The sequence below is a fragment of the Lampetra fluviatilis genome, unplaced genomic scaffold, assembly GCF_964198595.1.
Source record: "Lampetra fluviatilis unplaced genomic scaffold, kcLamFluv1.1 SCAFFOLD_559, whole genome shotgun sequence".
Taxonomy (NCBI): domain Eukaryota; kingdom Metazoa; phylum Chordata; class Hyperoartia; order Petromyzontiformes; family Petromyzontidae; genus Lampetra; species Lampetra fluviatilis.
Window position 1 is genome coordinate 42435 of NW_027620947.1, and position 15523 is coordinate 57957.

Consider the following 15523-nt stretch of genomic DNA (forward strand, 5'->3'; position numbering starts at 1 on the left):
AACATTGAAGTCTATGGGTGGACACTTTAACATTGAAGTCTATGGGTGGACACTTTAACATTGAAGTCTATGGGTGGACACTTTAACATTGAAGTCTATGGGTGGACACTTTAGCATTGAAGTCTATGGGTAGACACTTTAACATTGAAGTCTATGGGTGGACACTTTAGCATTGAAGTCTATGGGTAGATACTTTAACATTGAAGTCTATGGGTAGACACTTTAACATTGGAGTCTATGGGTAGACACTTTAACATTGGAGTCTATGGGTAGACACTTTAACTTTGATGTCTATGGGTAGACACTTTAACATTGAAGTCTATGGGTAGACACTTTAACATTGATGTCTATGGGTGGACACTTTAACATTGAAGTCTATGGGTAGACACTTTAACATTGAAGTCTATGGGTAGACACTTTAACATTGATGTCTATGGGTAGACACTTTAACATTGGAGTCTATGGGTAGATACTTTAACATTGAAGTCTATGGGTAGACACTTTAACATTGGAGTCTATGGGTAGACACTTTAACATTGGAGTCTATGGGTAGACACTTTAACATTGAAGTCTATGGGTAGACACTTTAACATTGAAGTCTATGGGTAGACACTTTAACATTGAAGTCTATGGGTAGACACTTTAACATTGAAGTCTATGGGTAGACACTTTAACATTGAAGTCTATGGGTAGACACTTTAACATTGAAGTCTATGGGTAGACACTTTAACATTGGAGTCTATGGGTAGACACTTTAACATTGGAGTCTATGGGTAGACACTTTAACATTGGAGTCTATGGGTAGACACTTTAACATTGGAGTCTATGGGTAGATACTTTAACATTGGAGTCTATGGGTAGACACTTTAACATTGATGTCTATGGGTAGACACTTTAACATTGAAGTCTATGGATGGACACTTTAACATTGAAGTCTATGGGTAGACACTTTAACATTGAAGTCTATGGGTAGACACTTTAACATTGAAGTCTATGGGTAGACACTTTAACATTGAAGTCTATGGGTAGACACTTTAACATTGAAGTCTATGGGTAGACACTTTAACATTGAAGTCTATGGGTAGACACTTTAACATTGAAGTCTATGGGTAGACACTTTAACATTGAAGTCTATGGGTAGACACTTTAACATTGAAGTCTATGGGTAGACACTTTAACATTGAAGTCTATGGGTAGACACTTTAACATTGGAGTCTATGGGTAGACACTTTAACATTGAAGTCTATGGGTAGACACTTTAACATTGGAGTCTATGGGTAGACACTTTAACATTGATGCGTTGTCCCCTGCATCTCGCATCCCCCTCTGTGATTCGTTGTTGAATGCAGCCCTCTGATTGGCTCCCACGGTGGGAGGGGGCGGGGTTTGCGGACGACGCATGCGCAGTCGCGATAAGTTGCCACTCCATCCAAACACGGGCGGCTCGATTCAAACAGAGCTGACACGTGGAGGTGGTGGTGGTGGTGTGGGTGGGGTGGTGAGGGTGGTGTGGTGAGGGTGGTGTGGTGTGGGTGGGGTAGTGAGGGTGGTGTGGTGAGGGTGGTGAGGGTGGTGTGGGTGGTGATGAAGTGGGTGGGGTGGTGTGGGTGGGGTGGGTGGTGTGGGTGGGGTAGTGAGGGTGGTGTGGTGAGGGTAGTGAGGGTGGTGTGGGTGGGGTGGGTGGTGAGGGTGGTGAGGGTGGTGAGGGGGGTGAGGGTGGTGAGGGGGGTGAGATTGGTGAGGGTGGTGGGGGTGGTGAGGGTGGTGGGGGTGGTGAGGGTGGAGTGGGTGGTGTGGTGAGGGTAGTGGGGGTGGTGTGGGTGGTGTGGTGAGGGTGGTGAGGGTGGTGTGGTGAGGGTGGTGAGGGTGGTGAGGGTGGTGAGGGTGGTGTGGTGTGGGTGGTGATGAAGTGGGTGGGGTGGGGTGGGTGGTGTGGGTGGGGTAGTGAGGGTGGTGTGGTGAGGGTAGTGAGGGTGGTGTGGGTGGGGTGGGTGGTGAGGGTGGTGAGGGTGGTGAGGGGGGTGAGGGTGGTGAGGGGGGTGAGATTGGTGAGGGTGGTGGGGGTGGTGGGGGTGGTGAGGGTGGAGTGGGTGGTGTGGTGAGGGTAGTGGGGGTGGTGAGGGTGGTGGTGGGGGTTGGTGAGGGTGGTGAGAGTAGTGAGGGTGGTGAGGGTGGTGAGAGTAGTGAGGGTGGTGAGGGTGGTGGGGGTGGTGAGGGTGGTGAGGGTGGTGAGGGTGGTGTGGTGTGGGTGGTGATGAAGTGGGTGGGGTGGGGTGGGTGGGGTGAGTGGTGTGGGTGGGGTAGTGAGGGTAGTGAGGGTGGTGTGGGTGGTGAGGGTGGTGAGGGTGGTGGGGGTGGTGGGGGTGGTGAGGGTGGAGTGGGTGGTGTGGTGAGGGTAGTGGGGGTGATGAGGGTGGTGAGGGTGGTGGGGGTGGTGGGGGTGGTGAGGGTGGTGAGGGTGGAGTGGGTGGTGTGGTGAGGGTAGTGGGGGTGGTGAGGGTGGTGAGGGTGGTGAGGGTGGTGGGGGTGGTGAGGGTGGTGAGGGTGGTGGGGGTGGTGGGGGTGGTGAGGGGGGTGGTGGGGGTGGTGGGGGTGGTGGGGGTGGTGGTGGTGGGGGTGAGGGGGGTGGTGGGGGTGGTGAGGGTGGTGAGGGTGGTGAGGGTTAAGTTGGCACAGTGGGGGGCATAGGTGGTACTCATGCACCTAGCCTGGCACAGCAGCACAACCCACGACACCTGGGTCTGCCACGTGACGTCATGCACCTAGCCTGGCACAGCAGCACAACCCACGGCACCTGCCCACGTGACCTCATGCACCTAGCCTGGCACAGCAGCACAACCCACGGCACCTGGGTCTATCACGTGATCTCATGCACCTAGCCTGGCACAGCAGCACAACCCATGGCACCTGCCCACGTGACCTCATGCACCTAGCCTGGCACAGCAGTACAACCCATGGCACCTGCAGGGTCTGTCCCGTTACCTCATGCACCTAGCCTGGCACAGCAGTCAACCCATGGCACCTGCTGGGTCTGTCCCGTGACCTCCTCCTCATGCACCTAGCCTGGCACAGCAGCACAACCCACAGCACCAGGGTCGTAAATGGGTACCCGTACCCGGTCATACCCGTACCCTACCCGGCCGGGTAGGGTACGGGTATCGGGTAGGGTACGGGCATCGGGTAGGGTACGGGCATCGGGTAGGGTGCGGGTATCGGGTAGGGTACGGGCATCGGGTAGGGTACGGGCATCGGGTAGGGTACGGGCATCGGGTAGGGTACGGGCATCGGGTAGGGTGCGGGTATCGGGTAGGGTGCAGGTATTGGGTAGGGTACGGGCATCGGGTAGGGTACGGGTATCGGGTAGGGTACGGGCATCGGGTAGGGTACGGGCATCGGGTAGGGTGCGGGTATCGGGTAGGGTACGGGCATCGGGTAGGGTACGGGCATCGGGTAGGGTGCGGGTATCGGGTAGGGTACGGGCATCGGGTAGGGTACGGGCATCAGGTAGGGTGCGGGTATCGGGTAGGGTACGGGCATCGGGTAGGGTACGGGCATCAGGTAGGGTACGGGCATCGGGTAGGGTGCGGGTATCGGGTAGGGTGCGGGTATCGGGTAGGGTACGGGTATCAGGTAGGGTACGGGTATCAGGTAGGGTACGGGCATCAGGTAGGGTACGGGTAGCCGGGTATCGGGTAGGGTGCGGGTATCGGGTAGGGTGCGGGTATCGGGTAGGGTACGGGCATCGGGTAGGGTACGGGCATCGGGTAGGGTACGGGCATCGGGTAGGGTACGGGCATCGGGTAGGGTGCGGGTATCGGGTAGGGTGCGGGTATTGGGTAGGGTACGGGCATCGGGTAGGGTACGGGTATCGGGTAGGGTACGGGCATCGGGTAGGGTACGGGCATCGGGTAGGGTGCGGGTATCGGGTAGGGTACGGGCATCGGGTAGGGTACGGGCATCGGGTAGGGTACGGGCATCGGGTAGGGTACGGGCATCGGGTAGGGTGCGGGTATCGGGTAGGGTGCGGGTATCGGGTAGGGTACGGGCATCGGGTAGGGTACGGGCATCGGGTAGGGTACGGGCATCGGGTAGGGTGCGGGTATCGGGTAGGGTGCGGGTATCGGGTAGGGTACGGGTATCAGGTAGGGTACGGGTATCAGGTAGGGTACGGGCATCAGGTAGTGTACGGGTAGCCGGGTATCGGGTAGGGTGCGGGTATCGGGTAGGGTACGGGTATCAGGTAGGGTACGGGTATCAGGTAGGGTACGGGCATCGGGTAGGGTACGGGTATCGGGTAGGGTACGGGTATCAGGTAGGGTACGGGCATCAGGTAGGGTACGGGTATCGGGTAGGGTACGGGTATCAGGTAGGGTACGGGTATCGGGTAGGGTACGGGTATCAGGTAGGGTACGGGCATCAGGTAGGGTACGGGTATCGGGTAGGGTGCGGGTATCGGGTAGGGTACGGGTATCGGGTAGGGTACGGGTATCAGGTAGGGTACGGGCATCAGGTAGGGTACGGGCATCGGGTAGGGTGCGGGTATCGGGTAGGGTACGGGCATCGGGTAGGGTACGGGCATCGGGTAGGGTACGGGTAGCCGGGTATCGGGTAGGGTGCGGGTATCGGGTAGGGTACGGGCATCAGGTAGGGTACGGGTAGGGTACAGGTAGGGTACGGGTAGCCGGGTATCGGGTAGGGTGCGGGTATCGGGTAGTGTACGGGCATCAGGTAGGGTACGGGTAGGGTACGGGTACAGGTAGGGTACGGGCATCGGGTAGGGTGCGGGTATCGGGTAGGGTACGGGCATCGGGTAGGGTACGGGTAGGGTACAGGTAGGGTACGGGTAGCCGGGTATCGGGTAGGGTGCGGGTATCGGGTAGTGTACGGGCATCAGGTAGGGTACGGGTAGGGTACGGGTATCAGGTAGGATACAGGTAGGGTACGGGCATCAGGTAGGATACAGGTAGGGTACGGGTATCGGGTAGGGTACGGGTCTCGGGTACCCGGTTGTGACCTCTGCTTTAAGATGGGCGGAGGGGGGGGCAGGTGTAGTGGGGACAAACTTGGAGGCAACTTCCTCTTGGAGGCAACGAGTTGATTAAAAATACACTTTTTTTTATTTTAAAAACGCCACTTTTTTCAAATGTTCTTGCTGTGGTTTTTTCACACCTGATGATGATCGCTTGTTTTGATTGAAAGCTTTCGTGACTGCAGGGATTCATCTTCTTGGTTCTTTCGGTAAAGTTGTGGGGGCCGTTGGCCCCCGGGGTCTCTCCCGCCATCATCCCCTATTCCCCACCTCCCTAATACCCGCTAGGGTTTCGCCGGCCTTCGAACGCGACGCCCCTACCCATACGGCTTCACGCGGCGCTCCCACGCCGCGAGCATACGTGCGCACGGCATCATCAATCAAACGCCACACTCCCCCTCTTTACGCCGCTACGTACAGCGCTCGCACGCTGCGAGCGTGCGCCCGTCTGCAGCCCTGTACGGCACTCGCCTCCACGTCGAATAACCACGTTACCAATGCGCACCCGTATCCGACACGTAGCGAACGTACGCGCACTCCCGCACACAGCTCCCCGCGGCACTCTCTCATCACGGAGCACTCACGTTGTGATCGCGCACCTGTATCATACACGTAGTGCACACACGCGCGCAGCTCCGCGCCGCGCTCACTCACGTGGCGAACCACTGTGTACGCAGCACCACACACGTGCACACCTCTCCACGAGATCACACGAGGCCACGATTCGCTATTAATGATTTAGTGTCCGCTACCTGGAACTAGGTGTTAAATCAGTGAGTCGACGAGGCTGGCCCACGCTGATACACCTTTATGCCTATTCCCGATTTATCTGCTATGATTATAATTCACCTCCTTACTCACTGTTAGGTGCTCACGGCGGTCCGTTGATCCCCTGCTCGCAGCGTACCTCGGTGCGTCTCACGGACGTCCGGGTCGCGGGGCTGGAGCTCGTGGTGTCGCCTGGTGCTGGAGCCAAGAGAGAGCCCGATTTCCCCTTTGCGCCCACATTTTATCCTCCCTACCTCAAAGGGATGTGGCTCTGATCAATGGGCTCGCGCCCCTCTGGCACGCGCACCGCGGTTCCGGGTGCCTGTGATATGCTAATCAGTGTGCGGCGTTGCGCGGCGTACATTCTAATTAATCCCTTTTCCCTCCCTAACAATGGTGCCTGCGCGCTCAAGCGTAATTATCCCAACCATCCGTGACTATGCGCAAGAGCCCCTGCGGTCCCGCTACTCATGCTGTCCCGTCCCTCCCCTGCTTGCCCCGTCGACACGTGGGTGGTGTGTGTGGGGGATGCGCTTCAACGGCGGTGGCCCCTCGCCGCGGCCATACCATCTTAAGGCAGGTCGCAGCGCCGCGGTGCAACGTAGCGTCGGGGGAGGCCGTCCAAATCCCTGATCGCCGGAAACCGTGAGAGTTAATCCCGATAAGGGTTTCTCGGATAAAAACCGGTCGATCAGGTGACCTTCCCTTCCAGCTCTATGGGGGGGGGGGGGGGAAATGCATGTGGGTGTGTTCATGTGAGGTGAGGTGAGGGGGACGAGGGGTTGGCTCCGTTGCTTGGTGGTGGCGAGGTCGGGGATGGGGCGCCTGCCGAACGGCTTCGTGGCGGCGGCATCACAAAGTCGTCACGTAGAAGAAAAGTAATAAAATAATACAAATAAAACATAATAAAATAATTCTCGATTGAAAGCTTTCGTGACTGCAGGGATTCATCTTCTTGGTTCTTTCGGCAAAGTCACGTAGAAGGGAAATAATAAAAATAAAACATAATAAAATAAAATTCTCACGACGTTTCGGCCACAACGCAAGCAGCCGTCCTCAGGTGGAGAACAGGTCTGTCGGGAAGGCCGAGTCTGACAGACCTGTTCATTCAGACGCTGTCTTTCCGACAGACCTGTTCATTCAGACGCTGTCTTTCCGACAGAGCTGTTCATTCAGACGCTGTCTTTCCGACAGAGCTGTTCATTCAGACGCTGTCTTTCCGACAGACCTGTTCATTCAGACACTGTCTTTCCGACAGACCTGTTCATTCAGACGCTGTCTTTCCGACAGACCTATTCATTCAGACGCTGTCTTTCCGACAGACCTGTTCATTCAGACGCTGTCTTTCCGACAGACCTGTTCATTCAGACGCTGTCTTTCCGACAGACCTGTTCATTCAGACGCTGTCTTTCCGACACACCTGTTCATTCAGACGCTGTCTTTCCGACACACCTGTTCATTCAGACGCTGTCTTTCCGACAGACCTGTTCATTCAGACGCTGTCTTTCCGACAGACCTGTTCATTCAGACGCTGTCTTCCCGACAGAGCTGTTCATTCAGACGCTGTCTTTCCGACAGAGCTGTTCATTCAGACGCTGTCTTTCCGACACACCTGTTCATTCAGAAGCTGTCTTTCCGACAGACCTGTTCATTCAGACGCTGTCTTTCCGACAGACCTGTTCATTCAGACGCTGTCTTTCCGACAGAGCTGTTCATTCAGACGCTGTCTTTCCGACAGAGCTGTTCATTCAGACGCTGTCTTTCCGACAGACCTGTTCATTCAGACGCTGTCTTTCCGACAGACCTGTTCATTCAGACGCTGTCTTTCCGACAGACCTGTTCTCCACCTGAGGACGGCTGCTTGCGTTGTGGCCGAAACGTCGTGAGAATTATTTTATTATGTTTTATTTTATTATTTTCCTTCTACGTGGTCTCCAGAGTACGGAGGCTGCGCGCATTTCTCGTGCTGTTGTTGACAATTCTCAGACGCGTTGGAATCATGTTGAGGGAACCCGCTATTGCAACCCATAGAGACCCAGACTGAGAGAAACCCATACTCCTAGAGACCCACAGAGACCCATAGAGACCCACAGAGACCCAGACTTAGAGAAACCCATACTCCTAGAGACCCACAGAGACCCACAGACCCATACTTAGAGAAACCCATACTCCTAGAGACCCACAGAGACCCATATAGACCCACAGACCCATACTTAGAGAAACCCACACTCCTAGAGACCCACAGAGACCCATAGAGACCCACAGAGACCCATATAGACCCACAGAGACCCATATAGACCCACAGAGACCCATATAGACCCACAGACCCATACTTAGAGAAACCCACACTCCTAGAGACCCACAGAGACCCATAGAGACCCACAGAGACCCATATAGACCCACAGAGACCCATATAGACCCACAGAGACCCAGAAACCCACAGAGACCCAGACTTAGAGAAACCCATACTCCTAGAGACCCACAGAGACCCATAGAGACCCACAGAGACCCACAGAGACCCACAGAGACCCAGACTTAGAGAAACCTATACTCCTAGAGACCCACAGAGACCCATATAGACCCACAGACCCAGACTTAGAGAAACCCATACTCCTAGAGACCCACAGAGACCCACAGAGACCCATAGAGTCCCACAAAGACCCATAGAGTCCCACAGAGACCCATAGAGTCCCACAAAGACCCATAGAGTCCCACAAAGACCCATAGAGTCCCACAGAGACCCGCAGAGCACCCATACTAAAACTAAACTTTTATACTGGTAGGAACCTCCTGGTTACACCAGCCCACAGGGGTTTATTGTGTCCGTCCGTCGTGCAGAGAGGGGCTGGGTGGGGAGGGGCTGGGTGGGGAGGGGCTGGGTGGGGAGGGGCTGGGTGGGGCTGGGTGGGAAGGGGCTAGGTGGGGAGGGTGGGGAGGGGCTGGGTGGGGAGGGGCTGGGTGGGGAGGGGGGTGGGCTGGGTGGGAAGGGGCTGGGTGGGAAGGGGCTGGGTGGGAGGTTAGGGCTGGGTGGGGAGGGGCTGCTCACCCCGTGGTGCCCTTATCAAACTCAACGTTTCACCTACTCACTACCGGCTCGTGCCCGCCCTCACAGTCGGGCAATATTTGCGGAACACACCACGCCGCCGTTGACGCAGCAGGCCATCGACCGAGCAACCCAACGTGTTCCTACCAGCTCCCTCCGCAAGCAGGACAATGTGCTTGTACCACGCGAGGCCCATTGAACTGCGTGTGTAGCTTTCTTTCAAGAGCGCGACCTTTCACAAACGACATCTGGACGCAGTGGCCGACATCATCGTCGTCGTCGTCGTCGTCGTCGTCATCACGTGGACATTTATTGCAGCAGGCAAACACTTTCAGCGCGCGGTGACCAACACGGGAAGAGAGACAGAGACACAGACTCCAAATATACAGCAGCAGCAGCAGCAGGCATCGTCAGGGTCTGTGATCGAACCCACGACCTCCTGTATACCAGGCGAGGCATTTAACATCTCAAGACCGAGAGAGAGAGACACACAGACCCTGACGATGCATGCTGCTGCTGTATATGTGGAGTCTGTGATCGAACCCACGACCTCCTGTATACCAGGCAAGGGAGTTCACATCTCACGACCGAGAGAGAGAGAGACACAGACTCCACATATACAGCAGCAGCAGGCATCGTCAGGGTCTGTGATCGAACCCACGACCTCCTGCGTACCAGGCAAGGGAGTTCACATCTCACGACCGAGAGAGAGAGAGACACAGACTCCACATATACAGCAGCAGCAGGCATCGTCAGGGTCTGAGATCGAACCCACCACCTCCTGTATACCAGGCGAGGCATTTAAAATCTCACGACTGAGACAGAGACACAGACTCCAAATATACAGCAGCAGCAGCAGGCATCGTCAGGGTCTGTGATCGAACCCACGACCTCCTGCGTACCAGGCAAGGGAGTTCACATCTCACGACCGGGAGAGAGAGACACACAGACCCTGACGATGCATGCTGCTGCTGTTGTATATGTGGAGTCTGTGTCTCTCTCTCTCTCTCCCGGTCGTGAGATGTTAACTGCCTCGCCTGGTACGCAGGAGGTCGTGGGTTCGATCACAGACCCTGACGATGCCTGCTGCTGTTGCATATTTGGAGTCTGTGTTCGAACCCACGACCTCCTGTATACCAGGCGAGGCATTTAAAATATCAAGACCGAGAGAGAGAGAGACACAGACTCCATATGTACAACAGCAGCAGGCATCGTCAGGGTCTGAGATCGAACCCACGACCTCCTGTATACCAGGCGAGGTAGTCAACATCTCATGACCGGGAGAGAGAGACACACAGACCCTGACGATGCATGCTGCTGCTGTATATGTGGAGTCTGTGATCGAACCCACGACCTCCTGCGTACCAGGCGAGGCAGTTAACATCTCACGACCGAGAGAGAGAGAGACACAGACTCCACATATACAGCAGCAGCAGGCATCGTCAGGGTCTGAGATCGAACCCACGACCTCCTGCGTACCAGGCGAGGCATTTAACATCTCACGACCGGGAGAGAGAGAGAGAGAGACACAGACTCCACATTTCCAACAGCAGCAGGCATCGTCAGGGTCTGTGATCGAACCCACCACCTCCTGTATACCAGGCGAGGCATTTAAAATATCAAGACCGAGAGAGAGAGAGACACAGACTCCATATTACAGCAGCAGCAGGCATCGTCAGGGTCTGTGATCGAACCCACGACCTCCTGCGTACCAGGCGAGGGAGTTCACATCTCACGACCGGGAGAGAGAGACACACAGACCCTGACGATGCATGCTGCTGCTGTTGTATATGTGGAGTCTGTGTCTCTCTCTCTCTCTCTCCCGGTCGTGAGATGTTAACTGCCTCGCCTGGTACGCAGGAGGTCGTGGGTTCGATCACAGACCCTGACGATGGCTGCTGCTGTTGTATATTTGGAGTCTGTGATCGAACCCACGACCTCCTGCGTACCAGGCGAGGCAGTTAACATCTCAAGACCGAGAGAGAGACACACAGACCCTGACGATGCATGCTGCTGCTGTATATGTGGAGTCTGTGATCGAACCCACGACCTCCTGTATACCAGGCGAGGCATTTAAAATCTCAAGACCGAGAGAGAGAGACACACAGACTCCAAATATACAGCAGCAGCAGGCATCGTCAGGGTCTGCGATGGAACCCACCATCTCCTGTATACCAGGCGAGGCATTTAAAATCTCAAGACCGAGAGAGAGAGAGACACAGACTCCACATATACAGCAGCAGCAGGCATCGTCAGGGTCTGAGATCGAACCCACGACCTCCTGCGTACCAGGCAAGGGAGTTCACATCTCACGACCGAGAGAGAGAGACACACAGACCCTGACGATGCATGCTGCTGCTGTTGTATATGTGGAGTCTGTGTCTCTCTCTCTCTCTCTCCCGGTCGTGAGATGTTAACTGCCTCGCCTGGTACGCAGGAGGTCGTGGGTTCGATCACAGACCCTGACGATGGCTGCTGCTGTTGTATATTTGGAGTCTGTGATCGAACCCACGACCTCCTGTATACCAGGCGAGGCATTTAAAATCTCAAGACCGAGAGAGAGAGACACACAGACTCCATATTACAGCAGCAGCAGGCATCGTCAGGGTCTGAGATCGAACCCACGACCTCCTGTGTACCAGGCGAGGGAGTTCACATCTCACGACCGAGAGAGAGAGACACACAGACCCTGACGCTGCTGCTGCTGTATATGTGGAGTCTGAGATCGAACCCACGACCTCCTGCGTACCAGGCGAGGCAGTTAACATCTCACGACCGAGAGAGAGACACAGACATAGACTCTGTCTCCCTGCGTCTGTCTCCCCGCGTCGTCTGTCCGTGTCACTCCGCTTCTCGCTGAGCCGTTGTCACAGACGTCACCAACGCCACCACCGCCATCACCATCATCACCACCACCGCCACCACCACTTCCATCACCACCTCCATCACCACCACCACCACCGCCACTACCACCATCACCTCCACCATCACCACATCCACCACCGCCACCACCACCACCACTGCCACCCGCCACCACCACCACATCCATCACCACCACATCCATCACCACCTCCATCACCACCTCCACCACCACCACCACCACCTCCACCACCACATCCATCACCACTTCTCTCTCTCCGTGTCTCTCCGTGTCTCTCCGTGTCTCTCTGTCTCTCTCTCTGTCTGTCTCTCCGCGTCTCTCCGCGTCTCTCTCTCTCCGTGTCTCTCCGTGTCTCTGTCTGTCTCTCTCCGTGTCTCTGTCTCTCACACATCACCACTGCCGCTCGACCCAAGGTGCAGCAGCGTAAAGACGCTCGTATACCCGTGAACAATCACGTCTGCACCACCACCACCACCGCCACCACCACCACCACCGCCACCACCACCACCGTCACCACCACCACCACCACCACCTCCACCGTCACCACCACCACCACCACCGTCACCACCACCACCACCTCCACCTCCACCGTCACCACCACCACCACCACCACCACCACACCCCACCACCACCGTCACATCCACCACCACCACATCCATCACCATCACCACCACCACCACCGCTCTCTCCGTGTCTCTCTGTGTCTCTCCGTGTCTCTGTCTCTCTCTCTCTCCGTGTCTCTCAGTGTCTCTGTCTGTCTCACCGTGTCTCTCCGTGTTTCTGTCTCTCTGTCTCTCTCTCTGTCTGTCTCTCTGTCTGTCTCTCCATGTCTCTCACACATCACCACCACCACTCGATCCAAGGTGCAGCAGCGTAAAAACGCTCGTGTACCCATGAACAATCACGTCTGCACCACCACCGCCACCACCACCACCACCACCGTCACCACCACCACCACCACCACCACCGCCATCATCTTCACCACCACCACCACCGTCTCTCTCTCCGTGTCTCTCCGTGTCTCTCTGTCTCTCTCTTCTGTCTCTCTCCGTGTCTCACACATCATCACCACCACCACCACCACCTCTCTCTCTGTGTCTCTCTGTGTCTCTGTCTCTCCGTGTCTCTGTCTCACCCTGTCTCTCTGTCTCACCCTGTCTCTCTGTCTCTCTCCGTGTCTCTGTCTGTCTCTTTGCCTCACACATCACACACCACCACCACCACCACCACCGCCTCTCTCTCCGTGTCTCTCCGTGTCTCTCTGTCTGTCTGTCTCACCCTGTCTCTCTGTCTCTCCGTGTCTCTCCATGTCTCACACATCACCACCACCGCTCGATCCAAGGTGCAGCAGCGTAAAGACGCTCGTGTACCCGTGAACAATCACGTCTGCACCACCACCACCACCGCCACCACCACCACCACCCGCCACCCACACCACCACCGTCACCACCACCACCACCACCACCTCCACCGTCACCACCACCACCCACCACCGTCACCACCACCACCACCTCCACCTCCACCGTCACCACCACCACCACCACCACCCCCACCACCACCGTCACATCCACCACCACCACATCCATCACCATCACCACCACCACCACCGCTCTCTTCCGTGTCTCTCTGTGTCTCTCCGTGTCTCTGTCTCTCTCTCTCTCCGTGTCTCTCAGTGTCTCTGTCTGTCTCACCGTGTCTCTCCGTGTTTCTGTCTCTCTGTCTCTCTCTCTGTCTGTCTCTCTGTCTGTCTCTCCATGTCTCTCACACACATCACCACCACCACTCGATCCAAGGTGCAGCAGCGTAAAAACGCTCGTGTACCCATGAACAATCACGTCTGCACCACCACCCGCCCACCACCACCACCACCACCGTCACCACCACCACCACCACCACCACCCGCCATCATCTTCACCACCACCACCACCGTCTCTCTCTCCGTGTCTCTCCTCTCTGTCTCTCTCTTCTGTCTCTCTCCGTGTCTCACACATCATCACCACCACCACCACCACCTCTCTCTCTGTGTCTCTCTGTGTCTCTGTCTCTCCGTGTCTCTGTCTCACCCTGTCTCTCTGTCTCACCCTGTCTCTCTGTCTCTCTCCGTGTCTCTGTCTGTCTCTTTGCCTCACACATCACACACCACCACCACCACCACCACCGCCTCTCTCTCCGTGTCTCTCCGTGTCTCTCTGTCTGTCTGTCTCACCCTGTCTCTCTGTCTCTCCGTGTCTCTCCATGTCTCACACATCACCACCACCGCTCGATCCAAGGTGCAGCAGCGTAAAGACGCTCGTGTACCCATGAACAATCACGTCTGCACCACCACCACCGCCGCCACCACCACCACCACCACCACCACCACCACCACCTCCACCACCACCACCACCACCACCGCCCACCGCTCACCTGCCGGAGGCTGTACCTGCCGGTAGAGATCCGGTCGCATCCGATCTCCCCCTCGCCGAAGAACCCGACCAGTGGCGTCTGCGGGAACACCTCCCGGAAGGCGGCAGCCTCCGCCCCGACCTCCCCCCCGTAGTGGAACGACCCCCGGCCGACGCAAGCAAACATCAGGCCCAGCGTACGGCGTCGTAGGCCCGACCTGCTGTTGCGGTTGTTGTTGTTGTTGTTGTGGTTGCGGTTGTTGCGGTGGCGGTGGGTGGCGGGTGGTGGCGGTGGCGGTGGCGGCGGCGAGGCGTCTCAGGGCGGCTCGCGCGGCCGCCGGAGTTGCCACCGACGTGTCGAGGAGAACCGACGCGGCGCGGACGTGGGGCCCGCTGAACGAGACGCAGACGACGCCACCACCCTCGGGGCTAGGGGGGTGGTGGGGGGGGGTGGTGGGGGGTGGTTGGGGGAGGGGGGGGGGGAGGGGGGAGGGAGGGGGGTGGGGGTTAGAAGGGGGGGGTGGTGGGGGGGGGTGGTGAGGGGGGGTGGTGGGGGGGGTGGGGTAGGGGTGGTGGGGGGGGGGTGGGGTAGGGGGTGGTGGGGGGTGGTGGTGGGGGGGGTAGGGGGAGGGGGGTGGTGGGGGGGATAGGAGTAGTGGGGGGTAGTGGGGGGGTGGGGGGGGTGGTGGGGGGTAGTGGGTTGGTGGAGGTGGGTGGTAGTGGGGGGGGGGTGGTGGGTGGGGGGGGGTAGTGTGGGGGGATGGGGGGGTGGTGGGGGGTGGTGGGGGGGTGGTGGGGGGGGGTAGTGGGGGGGGTAGTAGGGGTAGTGTGGGGGGGGGGGTAGGGTTGGGCAGCATCCCACAGGGTTCAGTGTTAATCTCTCACTGTGTGTGTGTCTATCTGTGTGTGTGTCTGTGTGTGTGTCTGTGTGTGTGTATCTGTGTGTGTGTATCTGTGTGTGTGTGTCTGTGTGTGTCTGTGTGTGTGTGTGTCTGTGTGTGTGTATCTGTGTGTGTGACTGCGTGTGTGTGTGTCTGTGTGTGTGTATCTGTGTGTGTGTCTGTGTGTGTGTGTCTGTGTGTGTGTATCTGTGTGTGTGTATCTGTGTGTGTGTCTGTGTGTGTGTCTGTGTGTGTGTATCTGTGTGTGTGTATCTGTGTGTGTGTGTCTGTGTGTGTCTGTGTGTGTGTGTGTCTGTGTGTGTGTATCTGTGTGTGTGACTGCGTGTGTGTGTGTCTGTGTGTGTGTATCTGTGTGTGTGTCTGTGTGTGTGTGTCTGTGTGTGTGTATCTGTGTGTGTGTATCTGTGTGTGTGTCTGTGTGTGTGTCTGTGTGTGTGTATCTGTGTGTGTGTCTGTGTGTGTGTGTGTCTGTGTGTGTGTATCTGTGTGTGTGTATCTGTGTGTGTGTCTGTGTGT